The 19,466-nt window shown below is 39.1% G+C and overlaps 1 protein-coding gene across 2 annotated transcripts in view; it reads left to right on the top strand.

Moving 5' to 3' along the window:
- ZNF608 (zinc finger protein 608) overlaps positions 1-19,466 on the top strand; it is a gene marked incomplete at both ends in the record, with an annotated part of 91,290 nt that overhangs the window by 57,592 nt on the left and 14,232 nt on the right. The gene's annotated exons all lie outside the window — the stretch shown is intronic.

Raw genomic sequence — 19,466 nt, 5'->3', positions numbered from 1 at the left:
TGAGCTGATTTATGGGCAGCCATTGAAAGTGCCTCTAGTCAAATTATTTTTTCATCTGTGAAGTAAAAACCTTTATTAATTACTGGATACCACTGCAATGGTAGACAGACAAAAGCTGTGCATGACTTTATTTTATAAATGTTTAATTTATGTATTAAAAGAAAACGTAATTATTTTGACGTGGTACACTGCCATAAACTGAGAATCACTTGTCAGGGCTCCAGTAGGAAAATAGCTGAAGGCATTATTGACCTCAACTGCTCAGACAGTTGATCTGTGTAAGTTACCTCCCATTTAGCAGAGACAACAGCAGGAATTGTGAGCACTCCCCAGTGCCAGCAAGTTCACAAACCTGCATGAGCCAGCACTAATTTCATTTACATTAATACTGTGATTGCAGGTGACCAAAGATCAATGACACATTTCCTTCTGCCCTCCTTGCTCCAGGGGCTGTAGCCTCAAGTGAAGGGCTGGGGCAGACAGGAGGGGGCTTACTGTCACCTTCTGTATCAAGATTTGGCCATGTTTATCTGCTGGAAGGCTTAGTTTACTGGAAGGATCAAGAGAAGTCTGTTTTGTGATCAGTAATAAATGACTTGGCACAGTGCCCTTTCAGTTCTGGGGGAGGAGGGACTGTTCTTGGCTCAATACCCATTTTTGTGGTAGGACAGTGCTAGGAGGTTTACTGATTATTGTAAGGTATTCTGCATTATTAAAATCGTGTCATGGAAGTTGTTTTTTAGGGAGTTCTTCAGAGAATTAGTTGCAGAAGGAGCAATTTGATTTTATTTTCTTTCAGTTAACGGGCCAAGCAGATGGGAAAGCAGACCTGGAGTAGTTTTGCTGGCTGGCTGCCACGATTCTGTAGATTTTGATTTGTATGGATATGTAGCAGTTTTATTTTTCCCTTTTTGGAAATGTATGCCTGTAAGTCTTTGGGAAATTAATCGCTGGTTTCCTGTGAAATGTGCGCTTGTAAAACAAATGTTGTAGCAGACCCTGTGTTGTGTCAATTAGGAAGTGTGACATCAGCAAACTCCATAGGCTGTCAAAGGCTAAAGCACTTTTCAAAGAATCATTCCTTCACAGCTCTCCAGAGAAGGGATTAAAAAATGACAGGAATTTGAACTGCAGTTCAGTACTGTTTCACTGTTTGCCTTTTCCACCCAGAAGGCACAGGGTTCATAGTTCTATCCAAATGAGATTTTTAATGCCATTTGACCTTACACTGTTTTGTGTTTGAAATTAATAAGGCATTCAAATTTGAAAAATCTGTATTAACAGCTATGTGTGAGTTGATCAAAACTAGGAAATCCTAAATTTAATGTTCCACAAGGGGAAAAATGAAAAATACAACTCATATTGCACCCTTGGTCTGTCTCCCTTTCGCTTCCTGCTACTCCCTGCACCTCCACACCAGAGTGACCTGCAAGAAAAGAGTTACTTAAGCATTTATTAACTGTGGTATTGATAATGACATCACCACTAATTACATGCCAAGAGAGCTATGTTTAACAGTAAAAATGCTAGGGATTTAAGCACATGATTGACAGTCTGGGTCATAGTTCTTTTTTTTGCAGCTTTTTCCCTGGAAATTTAAAGAACTCAGATTCTCACTGTTCAGCATTTGAATCTCTGAGATCAAAAGGGCATTCTTTCAAAGAGTTTCCTGTTGTTATTTAAATGGTAATTGGCTCTATCCTCAGATTGACTGTGAGCATTTTAACTTTAGTAGGTTTGCGACTTTCATTATTTTCAGTTGCCTGCTTCTAATGGAGGAGGTGATTTGGAGAATGACAAAGATTAATTGCAGATTTGGAAGCTAGTTACTAGTGACAAGAGTTGATAACTCAGGGGAAGGTGCATACACTATTTGAGCAACATATGTTCCTTAATGAATGATTGTGCTGCTGTAATAATCTGTCTCTTCTTTTCTAGTGACTTTTATATCTGAAGTAGTTCCTTACTGACAGGTGAATATTTCTGCACAGTGTGGACTGTGAAGTAGACATAAATTATGGGATTTGTTACACTATTTACCTGCAAACTTTCTGTTCAGTACAGTACTCTGCAGAGAAGGTCATGGCCATGAAACTCTGATCTGCAGGGAGGCAGTGCTTAAAAATTGAATACTTTGGTGAATGCTTTCTATTGTAATCTTCAACACTTTCAGATGTAGAAAAAATTATGATCCCATGATGTTTTTAAGAGACAGATCCAGTATTTTTCTGTAAATCCTATTCTCTCCTTGCTGAACTGTTCGTCTGTTGTAAAGTCTATTGCATTCAACTGTCAATGTGAAGAAAAAATACAGAAATTGCTATCCTGGTTACCCAGGAGAGGCTAAAACGCTTTTACAGACAAATGTACTGCTGTATGATACCACTAAAACTGAAGTTAAGTAAACTGCCGTTGAAGAGCATGATGAGACATGACTGCACTTCCTGTGGTTGGTGACTTGGTTTTCTTTCTACTGGGTGGGTGGAAACCCCTAAGACCCACTGGTATAATTACTGCTAAAGTGGCTAATCTGTATTCAGGAGTAAAATGCCTTCGTGCCAAATATTAAACAACAGCCTGCAGACCTGGGTCAAAGAAACAAACAGATGAATGTGTCAGTTTTCAAAATGCAACAATTCAATTTATATGCATAAGGGAGAGAGGCAACTGAGGAGTCTACAGCAGGTCCTTTGTATTGGTGATGTAGCACCAAGGGCTGCATTAAGAACTTGGGGTGTTTTCTGATAATCTTAGAGGTACCTTCCCATTCACATGCTCATTTTCCACCGGCTTTAGACCACCCAACATCACATCTAACCTGCAGTCTTCTTTTCCTGCAGTCTCTTTCCTACCCTCCCCCAAACATATGGTGCATTTGTATTCATGCTTTTCTTTCTGTTCACGAAGGTATCCAGCTGGGAAAATATAGTGTGTACAATACTCTCTGCCTTCAACTGACATTTCTCATAAATTGCAACAGAAACACTGCTATCAGCAGCTTAATAGCAGGTATAATACAGCTGTACATATCAAGTCTCAGCAGGACACAGAAACTATGGTTACCAAATTTCCAAAGAGAAAGGGCTGTGAGGGAAAGTTTTTATATAAGAATAACTGGGGAGGGGGGTGAGAAAACATTTAAAATTGATTCTTTGAAAGCTGCCTTTCTGGAAAGAAAAAAAAAAAAAAAAAGCTTATAGGGGCTGACCCAGTGCCTTCAGCATTCACTTTCTGCTGAATTGTTGTTTTAGAAGACCTCACAAGAGGTTTTTATTATAAGTAGTGCAAAAAAAAAAAACCCAACAACAAACCAAAAAGTAGTGCAACAGTCTTTTTCCTCTTTGGTCCTTAAAAATCTACCCTCCTCACCCATTCCTTGAAATGCTTTTTGAAAAACATGTAATACTTAACTACTGCTGTAGTATAAGGTGTTTATGACAATGTCTGGGTCAGTCACAGTGCGTTTATGCAGGAAATACACGTTAGGTGGAAATAGACTACTAAATAGCATTATGTTCCTAATCACAGGATTTAGTAAGTTTCTATATTGCCCCCAGCAATATTTAAACCCAATGCTTGACTGAAGAAGGTCAGTCTAGATTAGAAACTAACTCAGAGCATCGGTTAGAAAATATATCACAATACTGAAATTAGCTAATTAGTTGAGGATTTTTTTGCTTGGGGCTTTTTTTGTTGGGGGGGAGGGGAAGGGGGAGTTGGTTTTGGGGAGGGCATCAAGTCAGGAGATCTTGTTTATCACAAGTTGGTCTGTCTTTGTGACCATGGCAGAAAGGGCAGGATATAATGATCTGAAATTGTGGTAAGAGAGATTCAAGTGAGACATTAGAAAAGTGTTTCTAACAGCAAGGATAATGAGTCTGTGAAGTAGGTTGTCTAGCAGCTTGTGAAGTCTTCCATTTGAGGAAACTCTGTGCAAATATCTTTTAGGATAGGCCCTGCTTCAGAAGTGGGTGGGTGAACTGGACAGTTACTTGAGGTCCTCCTAGCTCTATAGTTCAGTGCTTATAAGAGCAAGATAGTTTATAATTAATTTGGTTGGTTTTTCTACTTCTCACACAGGAATTTTGTAGGAAATTAGGACACAGTGTGTCACCTTCTTTTTTTTTTTTTTTTTAGATTTAAAGTTACTTGAATAGCATTAGTGAAATATTTTTAAATTGCAGTAAAAAGAAAATTGTGCTACCTAAACCAGGGCTATATATAAATTATAGCAGACTGCTATTAATCAGGGACTCATGGGAACCAAATGTGGAACAGAGAACAACTCTTATGGACATCCTAGTAATGAAGATGCCAACTGCTGAATCTATACAGCTGAAGAAAAGAGGAGAGTGTTCAGGTACTCTTTGCTGGAAAGTTACCCCTGTGCTTGGCTTAAGCTTCAGTTTTTCACACCAATCCCTAGCTAGCAAATATCTCGTAATTTTGAAGGATGCTTCTCCAGTAACCTTTGTTTTTTTGAAATGTAATCTTTCAAAGCTGTCTTATGAGGAATGAGGGAAGGCAGTGTTATAAACATAGTACAGCATTTTAAGATCCAAGAATACCACTGAGTCTCAGTGAGGCACATAAATAACACTAATCTTTCTTTTGTGAGGACAGCTGTTGGTTACAGTTTGGAGAGTAATAAAGATATACTGCCCTTCTTCTTCATTTTTTCAGACTATTTTCAATGAAGTATTTTTCCAGCAGTAAAGATGCATTAGCATTTTTGTTTGTTTGTTTCATTGTGGAGTGTTGGTTTTATGCTGAGTTTGGCTTGGAGAGAAAAGAAAAATCTCTTCAAGGTCTCAAAGATACAGCCAGGTATATTTTATTTATGGCATCTTTAAGACAGTTGGCAGCCAGCCATAAAGAGACAGAATTTCACTCTTAGTCTTTCCACTTTCTCACTCTTTCCTCATTATTTCCTACCATCTCTTAGTAATAGTATTTACTATTTTCTTAGTTCTGTGTTGCTTTTCCTATAGCTGACTCTTCTGTGACAGAGGAAGAGTAATAGTGAGCTTTATGAACAATGTTCTCTTTGATTCATCATTCAGTTGGGTTCTTTCTGCAGTCTTCCTTGCACTCTGGAGGTTTTATGAAGTCTAAAGATTTCATACGAATTTCTCAGTTGGTCAGCCACACAATTTTGTCAGAGAACAGTCTGTGCTCATTTGATTATCTAACCATGAACCTTTGCCAGTGAAGAACTGGCTTGCAAATACATTACACTCCTGTCTAGAATCTCTAAAAGAAGGAGGGTAGATGTAGTCTCTACAAATGTCTTCCATGATGTTTATTAAAAACCTAGTTTACTCTCTTTTTTTAAATATTTTTTTAGCTATTTTAGGTGTTTTCAGATCTTTGTTAAGCGGATACCAGTTCCTGTTGGCAAATCTTCAGTGCTCAAATCTCCACTGGTGTTCTTTGTTTCAAAAGCAAGATGTTCCCCTTCTGTGGAGTTTCCATAGGTAATTTCATCATTTCTTTCTCTAAAAGACATTTGCAGAAGCTTTTAAACCAGAATAGGAAAGGTCTTCCAGGAGGAAACATCGTCTTGCCAACAGACAAAAGTCCTGCTTCTCTTCAGTTCGCATAAGAAGCAGAAGAACCTCCATGACCTTCTGTCCTTTAACAGTTAAAACAAAGGTATGGTCTTAGTGTGATGTCTAGTAGTCTTTTCTGTCTATGTCACAGAGGAGGGTCTATGAGAAAGAAACCCAGACTCTGTAATATAAGTAAATAGGTGACTAAAATACCCAGAGATCATTGGTAGAACCTCTGAACACAGTGAAACTGTGAGGAAGAAGTGCCACAGCCTCTGCTGCCTTCTGGGTGAGGAGAGAGGCTTCTGCCAAAGAATTGAGAAAGGCAGCCAACTGTCATTCCTTTCACACTTTACTGAAGTGTTACAAACTTCTTGTTTTGACATCTGTTGTTCCTGCATTTGGTTATCTGCTGCTCAGGGATGTAGTCCATCAAAAGGAACCCATGGGTGGATACATACAGAGGTCTGATCTTTTCACCATTGACACCCTTCTGTCAGTGCTGCCTTCTTTTCCTGATGAAATGCTCTGATTCTTTGCAATTCTACTCCATCCTTCCCTCTAAGCATCCTTAATCAGCTGTTGAATATTGCACAGAAAGCTTAAGGGAGAGAAAAATACAGTATTATTTTTGCTACTTAACTTTTGTGGTTTCAGATGGTCATCTTCAGATGATAGTGTGTCCTGAAACACAGAGACAGGTAGGTGAGTTAAAAGATGACAACTATTATACAAATAGCATGGGGGACCTAGAGCATGGGAGCAGTCTTTCTATGCAGTTGTCTCCCAGCCTACAGGAGTGTGAACATTCAGCCTAGTGAACCTCCACAATTTGCAGAGGTATAGCAAAAAAATGCATTGGCTAAATGGTGCGACATTTACTTTAGGACTGATGGAGCTGGATTTTAGAGGGGTTTGATACATCATGCTGGTACTTCACAAAAAGGGGAGGTCCATGTGAGGTATGTAGATTATTCCATGTAATATAATGATGGAATCATTTCACTTGCTTCTTTCCTGACAGAAACCATTAGCTGTAGTGGCTTAGCTACTGACTGAGCGAAGTCGTCCTGAAAAAGATTATTGTGGTAGACGAGACAGGTGGGGAAATTAATGCTTTGTAGGATTTGAAGAGAAAGAACAGAACACTCCCAGAAGCCTTGCTTTTGTGGCCTGTCAGAAGCAGCTTGCTTCATGTGGTCAGAGAGAACGTAAATGACTATAAAACATGCAGTGAAGGGCTGTAGTTAATCTGAATAAATATTATGCATAAAATCTCTATCAGTCTTTTCTCTTCCTGCTTGTTGCAGGCATATATTTTCAGACATTCAGTACATTTCACCCTCCCTCCCTTTTGCTCCTATTAAAGGTTGCAAAAATTTAAATTAGCTGTCATTTTCAGTATCATACATAGAGGATGAAGGGTTATACTGGTATGATCTGGTAATAGTTACCCTAGTTCAGACATACCATTGCTTTTTTTTTTTTTTCCCCTCATCAGTTACAGCATATTACAAAGCACAGTTCGCAGTGTAGCGGTGATCCTGTTCACAATCACTATCATCACAAAGATGGGAAATAAAAATGTTCCTTGGCAAACTTACAAAGGAGCTGTGGGTGAAGAGTAGAAATCAAAATTAGGCTCTTGGGGCTTTTGGTCAATATATGGTGCCCTCCCCAGCACAAGTCTGTGTAACAGAATGAAGGGAAGAATTTTCCTCATTAATTCATGTGACAAGGAAGTGAAGCAAACCACACAGCTTGTACTACAAAATTTTTATTGCTTCATAAATTTTATTGAGATAGAAATTAACCAGTTTCCTCTGTGTTTTAAACAGAGTCAGTTTGTGTGTACTGACATGGGGGAAGCTCATCTGTGTTCAAGAACAGATCTGTTTTCTGTTACAAAAAGCAGTTTCTGAAAGTCAGAACTTCAGAGATATTTTTAATCCTATCATGTATTAACTTGACACAGCGTGCTTAAGAATCTGTGGTTTGGAATTTCTTAATTTAACAACCGCAGTTTTTCTACCTGATTTGGTTTTGTGATAAGCAGCGAAGTATCAAGAAAGATTACAAGAAATTACAAGAAAACCACTGTGAGATGCAGCATATGTGCCAAAGTCTAGGAATGTTTATATGCATTTCCAGAAACTTGTCAGCACTGCATCCACATTAGGGCTGCTGCCATGTTTACTGAAGGATATGAATGATGTTTTCCCGCTCACTTAGGAAGGAACATAAGCGTGGGTGCATTTACATTGTGGCAAACATATTCAAGAATGTCTTTCATTTAGGCTGTATTATTCGTTAAGAGTTTTAAGCTGCTCTAAAACATACGGAACATACACAGCTTTATTTGGGTGCTTCAATACAGACAGGTGCGTATTTGAAATGGCAGCTTAATGAGCTGTGACTATCTGAAAAATGAAAATGTATAGGCAGAGCCCTTGAAACATCACCCTTTTCCCCTCTCTATTTTTACAATAATGATTGTACAAGATGGGATTTGCATCTTTGAGCAATGAGTTAAATACTTCCAAATCTCCTTGAAATCAATTTTGTGTGATCACGCATGCAGATTGAAAACCATGACTTTGAGATTTACGCTCTGTGAATAAAATTTACATTCCCTGAAAAGCAAAGAAGGCTGTCATTTCATGCTTCCTAACATTCATTGTCTATTTTTCCTCACTACACATAAGCCCAGCGCGCATGCTCACAGTCTAGAGGAACAGCTTTCTGCTCTGTCGATTTTGTTTTATAAAAGCCCTGTTTTCTTTATTGCCCATATCTATTATATCTGTAAAATTTATTTAAGCAGTGACAAATTTCTCTTTTGGGCCTGGAGTCTAAAAGAATAACTACTGCCATGCTGTTGGTTAAAGATTTGTCGGTTATGACTGTTTATTAAATTGGAAGGATCTGTGAGTGAGGGTAGCTGTCTAAAGCTGCTGTTGAGTAGGTGGGTTATGGGCTGTACTTAGTGAATATACATCATTAGAGAGACAAATGTGCTTCAGCAGCCTCTTGTTTTGTTCAACTAAAATGGGTGTTGATTTTGGAAAGCTCAGCAAAATCACTTGTCTTTTTTCTAAATCAGATGTCATTCATCCTACAGAGCACCCATGAAAAACAGCATTTGTTTAAATATAGCAGCATTACTTCTCAGCTTTGTAAGCTGACAAGAATAGCATTACATTTATTTCCCTTCAAAAAAAAAAAAAGCTCAGGCTGAATGCAGTGCCTATGAGAGCTAATTGACAGCACTGTAAACGGGAATCCTTGTACACTGCAAATGTTCAGTCCAGGGTGCTGCAGCATGCACCTTTTCACACTGCTTTGCCAGTTTCAGCCATGTTTTATGTCTCCATACAGACAAGAAATTTAATGCTGCATGCATTGTTCTTAAGAAATGAAAGAAGAGACTATTTATAGGGATAAACACTTGAGTAACTAATACTGTGACTGATCTACAGAAATAAACTGAAAGGCCTGTTGTGTTTTTAATTTTTATTATGCCACTTCAGCATTACCAGTACTTACTGTTCTGTTTATTCAGGTGTCCACCTAAATAACTCTGACACTGCATCTTCAGCAGAATCTGAAAACAAGCTATTTGATGGACTACAAATTACGAGTTCTTCTCATTCTTCAGAGTGTAAATATGCTTTCAGCTGAAAGCCAGGGAGGGAGGAGGAGCCTTCATTTGAAACAAGTTTTTAGCCTGCACTTGATCTCTTCTGGTTTTGTATGAAAAGCCACATGGGACTGAATGACAGCTGAAAAGGCAAGCTGCTGTATCAGGGGATTTAGCAGAAGGAAGCTGATGTGCTTTCAGCCAGCACCTTCCCAGAAAGCTCTCTGAATCTCTTACCAGTTCAGTCCAATCGTGAAGTCAGTGCACTAAAAATATGTGGATGAAGCAGTTCAACTGAAAGTACGGTGTCACCCTCTAAGACAGTAAATAAGTATTCACTTATGTCTATCAGTTTCTATTCTGTAATTTAAAATGTGATTATCCTTTCCTAAAAGCTTAAGTTATAATGGTCTAAGACTATTGCTCAGTTAATTAATTAAATAAATATATGGAAATGAAAAAGAGCCACTCTTTTCCTTCTGTTTCTTCAATATCCAGGGAAACTAATCTCTGGAGTTACTGCAGCTGGTTTCTGCTAGTTGATCACAAGTTCCATTCATACCACTGGAACTTCCTTAAAAAATGCTTTCTAGTTGGTTTTTCTTTCCAGTTTTAACTTTGATAAATAGGAAAAAAAGATATGGAAGACTTTATGCAATGTTGAAATTCTTACACACACACACAAAAAAAAAAGGTTTATGCACCTTTGATGGCAGCCCGTTATGACTCTGTAAATGACCTGTTAGTGGTACTAAGATGCATGCAACTGAAGTGATTCACAGTTGTTTAAAAATAATAGTAATAACTAAGGGTGAATGTTTTCAAAGACAAGTCAGTATTCTTCCATGTCAGACATGTAGGACTCCCAGTTAAATGCTCTTCAGACCTAAGGAGAGTGCTAGGGAAAAATAATGATACCATGATTAGTTCTGAAAGTGTTTTTCCATTTTGAGCACAATGTGGTATTGGTCTTGAAATACTATAGAGCGACTAAAGAATATACCTGTTTGTCTGCAGTTAGCATTAGCACGATTTCATAAGGGATATTTCTGATCACGTCTGTTTTGGTCACTGGTTTTCTAATACACAAGTTATGTTATGGAACATTTGGTCCATACCAAATACCAGTATTTGTATGACAGTTCTGTGAGACTGAAAGGTCATCATTCCTGGTGTCCATAAAATTATCTTAGGAAATGTAAAGATGATGAGTATTGCTGTTTCAATGTTATACCTTTCTTTCACATAAGTATGTGTCTAGGGGCTGATCTTTGTTACCGATTATTATGAGCAAGTAGAAATATGTTACTTTTACGGAAAAGGCTTTGGGGCCATTGTTGTACAGCTCAGAGTCAATAAACTCTGAGCTGCTCATAATAGCCATTCTTTGTCATTGAAGCCTTGGACTTGCTCTAACTTCATCAGAGAAAAAGAGAATAATGTGAACAATAGGAGCCATGAAGTTTAACTTAGGCCTAATGTGGGGGGGCTGTAGAAGCTGTCAGGGAGCTTGATTAATTGGCTTTCAGGCTGTTGTCCTCAGTGCAAAGCAATAATGTTCCTGCCTCTTTTGAGGGGACTGGATGTGCCACCTGGGATCAGAGCTTATCAGCCTCAGGGGCCAACGTTTTAGATAAGGCCAAAGTGCAGTCAGCACTTTATGCAGAAATTTGTGTGTAGATTTTGGCGTAAAGCAAGCTTTATCTTGGTATTGTTTGTCTGACCAAGGAAAGAATTAAATCATATCTGAAAGTCCAGCCTCTTCTTTTCTTTTTTTTTTTTTTTTTTCTTTTCTTTTGTCTTTTAGTGACATGGGAAAGTAGTCTCCTAAAATACAGAAATGTGTTTCTGTCATCATGCTGGTTGTACTTTAACGAGGGAGAGCATACCTATAATGATCCTTTGAGTGATGTTTCACTGCCAAGAGAAATGTAGAGAATTTTAACTGATTGCATTAGGATTCCTAGAACCCGAAGATTTTACACATTTTATGCAACAGTGGTTTGTCCTCAAGAGCCTAAATAGTTTTGTTTCTAAACCCATGAGGGTCAAAAGTTGATCAGCTCTAGTGCATGAAAAAGCCAAGAGAAGTTGTAGTAGCAGCACAGATCACAGCAGTCCAGGCTCTTCTTAGTAAGTGGAGAAATTAAGACAGCCTGCAGAAAAAGAGGCTTACAAGAAAATATTCCAACCAGTTCCTGGCAGAAGTGAAGCCTACCAGAAAGTGTACTGATTGCTAGTGGACGATCAGTTTGCCAGTAGCTTGCTTTTGCATTGCATCAGTATTCATGAACAGCTGGAATAGGCCAGCTGGTTAACTAGATGTTTTACTAGTTGCCATGGTTTAAGTACAGTCAGTAACTCAGAACCACGTATCCGCTCGCTCACTCCGCCCGACTTCCTCCCCCCAGCTCCCCCCGCAAGGGATGGGGAGGAGAATCAAAAGAATGTAACTCCCACGAGTTGAGATAAGAACAGTCCAGTAACTAAGGTATAACACAAAACCACTGCTGCTACCACCAGTAATAATAATGATAAGGGAAATAACAAGGGAAGAGAATACAACCTCTCACCACGCACCCACTGAAACCCAGCCAGACCCGAGCAGCAATCTCACCCTTCCGGGTAACGGCCCCATACTTATATAGTGGGCATGACGTGCTGTGGTATGGAATACCTCTTTGACTAGTTTGGGTCAGGTGTCCTGTCTCTGCTTCCTCCCAGCTTCCCCTCCTCCCTGGCAAAGCATGAGACTCAGAAAGTCCTTGGTCAGAGCAGACATTACTGAGCAGCAACTAAAAACATCAGTGTTATCAGCGCTGTTCCCAGTCTGAAAGTCAAAAGCACAGCACTGCACCAGCTACTAAGAAGGAGAAAAATATGACTGCTACTGCTGAACCCAGGACAGTATCCACCCCTTATTTCACACCATTCACGTCATGCTCAGATCCCACATTTTCAATATATCATCACTCTTATCTCATATATATACATATATATATATACAGAGAGAGAGAGAGATCATTCCTTAGTGCATGGACCAATCCCTGTAAAGCTGCTGAGTCCATTCTGTCCATGATGTTGGGCTCCATCTCTTTTAAGAGTCTTTCAGAGCAGGAGAGAGAGAGTGTGATGTAGTCAATCTGCCAGGCCTCCCCATATTTATACTGCAGCCATCATGCTCCATACCAAAGAGGCTTTAACCGCTTGGCTTGCTTAATTGCGTCACATTTCACACTCGTGAATAACTTGGGCAATAGTGTCCATTGCTAAGTCCACCCATCGATCATAAGTCCATCTGTATGTTGCATCTCTGCCCTGATGGCCTGAGGTGTCATGTACCCACCAGGCTCAAAATAATTCACCCTCCCCTTCAGCAGTTTCTGTATCTTGTCGTTGGGGACTCCATACAGCTGCCTTCCATCTCCGACGATTCCAAAGCACTGGAGGGGCCCAGTGGACTAGATACTTGCCCATACTGTCCCACACACCCTGCCACTCATGACTGTCCAGCATTGAGGAAAATCTCTTGGTGCTCCTATATCGTCATCTAATCCTAGATAAGGCCCAAACACGACTCCGCTTAACTTTCGAGATCAGATGAAATGGTCATGGATAAACCACACTCTGTATGTGTGCCAACATGGTGATCCCCATCACAATCAGCAGGCAGGTTTCAAGGGTACCCAAAGGCCATTCAAAACCCTCAGAACTCTCAAATGATGCTGCTGTACTTGTCAATGGTGCTGGTGTAGCTGCTGTGCTTGGAGCTGGAGTAGCTGTGCTGTCTGCTGCAGTTGGAGTTTGAGTAGCTGCTGTACTTGTCGCTGGGGTTGGTGTAGGTGCTGTGCTTGGAGTTGGAGTAGCTGCGTTACCTGTTGAAGTCAGAGTTTGAGTAGCTGCTGTACTTGTCACTAGGGTGTGTGGGAATGTCTCCCTCATAGGCTGACCACCCAAGGAGAGGAAAAAAGATGTGTAATTACTTAAGACTTCTATTATATACCTCCCAAAGTATAGAGGTGGTGACCACACCGGGAACACAAGCCAGATCAGTTTCATGATCAATGAGTCTGTTGTATTACAAGCCATTACCATAAAGTACAATGAAACAAGAAGCTTAGCCCAAGTCCCCCAGCCGATAAACACTAACACAGCCAATACCGGCTGTAAGTAAGGTACGACATGCTGAAACTGTGAGATCAAGAGCAACAAATTTGAAAGCCAATAAATCAGCATTGTGGTGGGTGACTATTAATCCAAAACAATGAATGCTTATCACAAATATGATTAGACACACTCTGGTCAGATCTGTTGTTATCTCAACCCTTCGAGCCCCACGTTGGGCTCCGAAAAGAACTGTCATGGTTTAAACCCAGCCAGTAACTCAGAACCACGTAGCCGTTCGCTCACTCCCTGCCTTCCTCCCCCCCACTCCCGGCGGGATGGGGAGGAGAATCGAAAGAATGTAACTCCCATGGGTTGAGATAAGAACAGTCCAGTAACTAAGGTATAACACAAAACCATCACTGCTACCACCAATAATAATAATGATAAGGGAAATAACAAGTGAAGATAATACAACTGCTCACCACCCACCAACTGATACCCAGCCTGACCCGAGCAGTGATCTCACCCTTCCGGGTAACTGCTCCCAGCTTATATAGTGGGCATGACGTGCTGTGGTATGGAATACCTCTTTGGCTAGTTTGGGTCAGGTGTCCTGTCTCTGCTTCCTCCCAGCTTCCCCTCCTCCCTGGCAGAGCATGAGACTCAGAAAGTCCTTGGTCAGAGCAAACATTACGTAGCAACAGCTAAAAACATCGGTGTTATCAGCACTGTTCCCAGGCTGAAAGTCAAAACCACAGCACTGCACCAGCTACTAAGAAGGAGAAAAATATGACTGCTACTGCTAAACCGAGGACACTAGTTTAAGCACTTGGGAGAGAATTTAAAACAAAGGATGGAAAATCACAGTGAATGGGCTCTGCAGAACTGACATCTGTTGAAGTTGGTTAGTTGAGAAGTAGTTCAGTTTTGTTCTGTCCCAGGAAAATGACTACTTTGCTTCATTAGATGCTAACAAAAGCTGTTTTACCTTTCTTCTACTCAAGGAGAACTATTAGTCAGTTCATTAGGCTTGTTTACAAAACAGAACTGGTATCTTAAGTGTGTTACTGAAATATTTGTAAAATGTTCTGGGCATCTTTTCCTTCACAAAATTAGAAGAATTTTGTAACAGGAAGGACAGCACTATCTACTGTTCTTTGAAGGAAAGAAACTAATTTGTGGGATGAGAACTGTAAAAATGATGTAGCATTTAGCTATAGTATTTGGTTTGTGGTTTTCAAATCTAGAAATTGGACTTTCAAGCATAGTTTTGTTTTTAATCTGCTAACTATAGCAACAAAAGACTTTACAATAAGATAACTCCAAATGTGAAATGCAGTTGTATAGGAAGAAGAGCCTCAGTATGTGTAAGGTCCTTGGCCTGATTTTCTTAGATCGAGAAAGAAGTGGAATGGTGGACCGCACCATACTGTACTGAACTGGTTCCTTGTTATTCACAGTTACAGTATTCATAGCACTCTAATGTAGATCCCATGCTTGACTATACACCACTTTCAGCTGTTTATTTTACTGTGACGTTTTATAGTGGGGTATTACTGTATTAAGATCTTTATTAATTAATCTTTATTAATTAATAATTTATAAATTAATTACCTTCAGAAACATAGAAGATGTGTCCTTGTCTCACGAACTCAGCAAAATAAGAAGAGGTACTTGTCTCCTATTAGCTGTAGTAAGAAAGCCTGAGGGAGTTCTGTAAAAGAAATCCCAAATGCTAGGTCTTTTTCTCCTCCCCTGTGTCTTTGATGTCTCTGTCTCAGGTGTTTACTTACCTTTTTCCCAAGCTGAGGACAATGAAGTCTTCATATAATAAAGGAAGCTTAATGCAGAGAGAAATGTAAATTCAGTTCAGTAGATTTCAGTGTTTTCAGCCACTGCTTTAAATTGCTATTTTAAATTCCAGTGAGTGGAATAATAGAGAAGTTACCATGTCTAGTAACTACAGTTGGCCTGTGTAAAGAATGGCTTGTTAGGAGGCTTTATGATTTACTGAGGCCACAGCTGGCTGCCAGCAGAGCTACAGGAGTGTGTTCTGTCTTGGGCCTGGTAGCTAGAGATGAAAAGGATCCAAAGTTGGCACAAAAGCAAATAAATGCTTTGACTTTAAATAAAGCATCATAATTTATAAGAGATTCTGCTTCTCAATCCCAGTGAGGTGCATGGATCAGCAGCAGCTCTTTGAGGTTGAAAGAATTGTCTGCCTGGCTCGACTGCAATTCTGGTATCTGCAGTGTACAGATTTGGAAGCATTTTCATGGTTTCAGCTTGGAATTGTTTCTTTATCCATGCTGTTTCTTTTCTACTAATTATCCCTCTTCTGTCTTCATTCCTTTATGTTTCATTAGCTGCTTTACTGTTTGATAAATAATTGTACCACAATTTGCACCTGGCAGCTCTTTATCATGATGTAGAGCACTGGGGAGCTAATCACCAAAGACACCTGAAGGTTTATAGGTGCATTTTATCATCTGTTATTTGCTTGGCTTTTACTCTCTAAGTGAATTTTTCCTGCAGTGGCAGAGTTCAGAGCTGGGACGCAAGCTTCTAGTGAGATGTCCTGATAGCCAAAAATGTATGCGTTCCTTAAGTTGGTTTTTTTATTTCCTTTTTTTTTTTTTTTTTTTAATAGATACACATGCATACACACATAAATATGTACCAGCTTCTCTATTTTGGAAGCTGTTTCTCAACAGTTTGCTGATGAAAACAGTATTTCTGTGGTCTGGTGTTTGAGATGAAGAATAGAGATGAGGCAGATAAGTATTAAAGGAACTCCTAAATGCTTGTCAGGGTGAAAAATAATGGTTTTGGTTTTCCCTTTTTTCTCTTAGTTCTTGTATTTAAGCAATCCCTACACTCCAGTCTTGTTTTCCTTTGCCATTTACTTGCTTTTGAGGGAGAAAGAGTTTGGGAGAGAAATACTAGCTGAAGAGATCTTATAATTAATATGAACTGCAGGAAGTGAGTGTGACAGACGAGTTGAAAAGCCCTATGTTTGGTTGCTTATCTCAAGTGACATATCGTCCTAGAGTACAAGGAGAGGCAGTGGATTGTGAGTCTTCTTTTTCTTCCAGTGTAGTAGAAGGCAGAAGAGCATCTATGTGTTCCACACGGCAGGAATACAGAAGCTGAAATAACACTTCCTGAGAAGCAAGTGGGAAATTAAGGGGATTACAGAACAGCATTTCCTTCTTCTAAAATTGAGACTATATGACATTTTTCAGTGTCAGGCTATATGAATCACAGTTATGATTACTGAAGTAGAAGAGAAAAAAATCTGCTCAAAACAAAATATTTCTGAAACAGATTTGGTTTTCTTCAGAACACACAGATGTTATTTTCAACTTGCATTTTTAGTGTCAGCTGAAATAAAGTAAGATTGTTTTATTCTTGAGCTTCAATAGAACAGTGAAGTGGTTCAGTTACTCTGGCCAAAGAAAAGGTAAGATTTGTACAAAAACAAATCTTTAGTTGTACTCCGGAGGTTAGAAATCTACGGTTAGCTTATAATAACATTGACTGCACATTTTTTGGTAAACACTGCAAACATGTGGTCTGTGATTCAGGAGGTGTAACAGCAATTTATCCAAAAGTTTCCCTAGTCCTGCCAAAGTCTAATCACTTTGATATAAATTTGACAGGAGAAAATTATGTTGGTCACTGTGGCTTCATAGTTTTCAAAATCACCATTTTAAGTAGCTCATATTTTAGTAGAACTATTCAGTTATGGATAAACCTACAAGCCGTTGGGGACCCAATCTGATGTACTTTCTGGGGTATTACCCAGTTTTCATTGAGACTTTTATTGCTCTGTTAATGAATGTAATAGTTAGCCTTGTATTTGATTAGGACCATTTGTTTTTCTTTCAGCTCTCCATTTGTATCTAGGTCTTGCTTACTGGTTATCTGCTAGGCAGACTGTCTTTAGAAGAAACATACACTGAAAAAATCATAGTGACATTATTATTATGACTGATAAGGGACATAAGCTCTCTGATTAGAAGCTGCCCTGTTTTCCAGAGCCAGCCTGCCTTTATCATTTCAGTCACAGCTTTGTCCAGAGGCACTACCATTTCAGCTCACCCTCAGGAACAAGTGTTCCTAATGTGCTGTTCTGTTTTACACTAAAGCTGGAAAAGGATAATGTTACTAGGGATGGAAGAGAAATAGAAGAAACTAGAGCTTCTTTTAGCTGACTGTTCCACTGAATATTGACCAGCTGTCTTCATGAGAGCAAAATAGATGGTGGTGAATAAGCTAGAGTCTAGTTTTCCAAGAAGCTGAATGATTTTCCCAAATCAATACAGCTCATCAGGCTTCAGAACAAAGGCTGCAGGAGACACGACAGTGATTGAAGTGGCTGTGTGGGGTTTTTTGGTTTTGTTTTTTTTTTTGTATTAACCACATGGGCTTCTAGGGAAACAGGCCTTCAGTTATTTCAGTCTTTATTCTTCTATATGCTCTGAGATAAATCTCTAGATTAAGAAAATATATTACAGTGATTATTGAGTGGGACAAAAAAGGTGTCTCCAGCTCCCTGGCTTTAAGCGATACTAATTGCTGCTTCTTGCCTGAATGCAAATGAGAATATGTAATGCAAGTCCAGGAATGTTATGTTTTGTTTGTGTATCACTGAAGGTGTAAGATAACAGCTTTTTCAAGCAAGGTGGTGGCTGATACTCTAAATACATTGTACCGATGACTTCATAATGAAGAAGGACAAAAAGGGCGTGCCATTAGAATAAAGTATCCATTAAATTTAACATTACTTAGAACTCTTAGGAAAATCACATGTGTATGAACTGAGTTTATTATGCTGTCGAAGAACCTGCTGTAGTTTATGCTGTTAAAACAATCCCAACCTGCTTTAGCCACCAACAGGGCAAAATTACCTCAAACAGCAGGTTTTAACCTCTCAGCCCTTTAACCTTTAAGCTTACTATGCTTTCATAAAGTACTAAATTAACACCACAGCTAAAATTCTCAAAGGTTTATGACTGTACCAGCAGTATTTCATTATGCTGCTTTTCCTTAATGCTATCCAAGCTTCTCAACTTCATTGCTATATACAGTATTTGTTCAGATAAAGTGCGGTGTCCAGCATGACTAATTGCAGGTCTGTGCTCCAGATGATTTGATTAGAGGATGTGGTTAAAGTGACTTTTCAAACATTTAGCACAGCAGTAGGGCTCTCAAAGAAGAAAACCAACAAAATAAAAAAACCTCACCTCATAGTCTTGCATTTATTTCCAGGCCACCTGACAGTCATTATATTCTCAGGCTTGCTGATCTTGATGTCTGTTACATGTGCACCTGCTGTACATACAGTTAAGTTCTTGTGCTGTGCTAGACAGAGAGGGTGATTAAAGTAGTACATAAATTGTATGTCTACAAGATAAGTATTCAATGTAGAAGACTAGACTTTATAGGTAGAATGTTTACTGCTAATTTTAGATTACTTTCTTGATGGAAGCAATCAGGGAGAAATAAGCCATTTGCATTTCAAGTCTAATATAAACATTGTTCTGTGTTTTTTACAGGCTGGATGAGCTGCAGGTGTTTATGTGGATCTGGGATTGATGATGATGTGGTGGATATTGTGAGCCAAACGAGTTACACTGCTCTTACTAAACCAACGGCAGTGAAAAAGCTTGAGATAATCCTAAAATTACATATTTTCATCTTGCACTTCGTACACTTTAGTTGCTGTTAGAATAATGATATCAAACAGATATATGTGGGATTAAAAATTCTGGTATGCCAGATGCAGAATGAAGTGTGTTTAATCCGTAGTGGTGGTGTACTCACTTATGACAGACTTACTGTGGTTTAGCTATCGCGGGCATGTCTCTATTATTTGTACTTGGCAAGGCTGTGACAAAAGGCAGATGGAATTAGGTTTGCAAACAAATTGTGAATCTAATAATTATAAAGATATGAGGAATTGATTTTGTTGTAACGTTACATCAAGTGATGATGTGATGCCTTCTCAATACTGAGAATTGCATCTGATCCTTGAAGAGCTTCTATGCCACAGGAATATTGCTATAAGAACTTGTCATATTAAACTTTTTAAGAAATAATTTTATAAAAGTTACTACAAAACACAGTATACTTTGGTAGATCTTCCCCTGGCATCAGCAAGA

Source organism: Psittacula echo, assembly GCF_963264785.1.
Source record: "Psittacula echo genome assembly, chromosome: Z".
In the NCBI taxonomy this organism is placed as follows: domain Eukaryota; kingdom Metazoa; phylum Chordata; class Aves; order Psittaciformes; family Psittacidae; genus Psittacula; species Psittacula echo.
The sequence above is the reverse complement of the archived record's forward strand: the minus strand, read 5'-3'. Positions and strand labels throughout refer to the sequence as shown.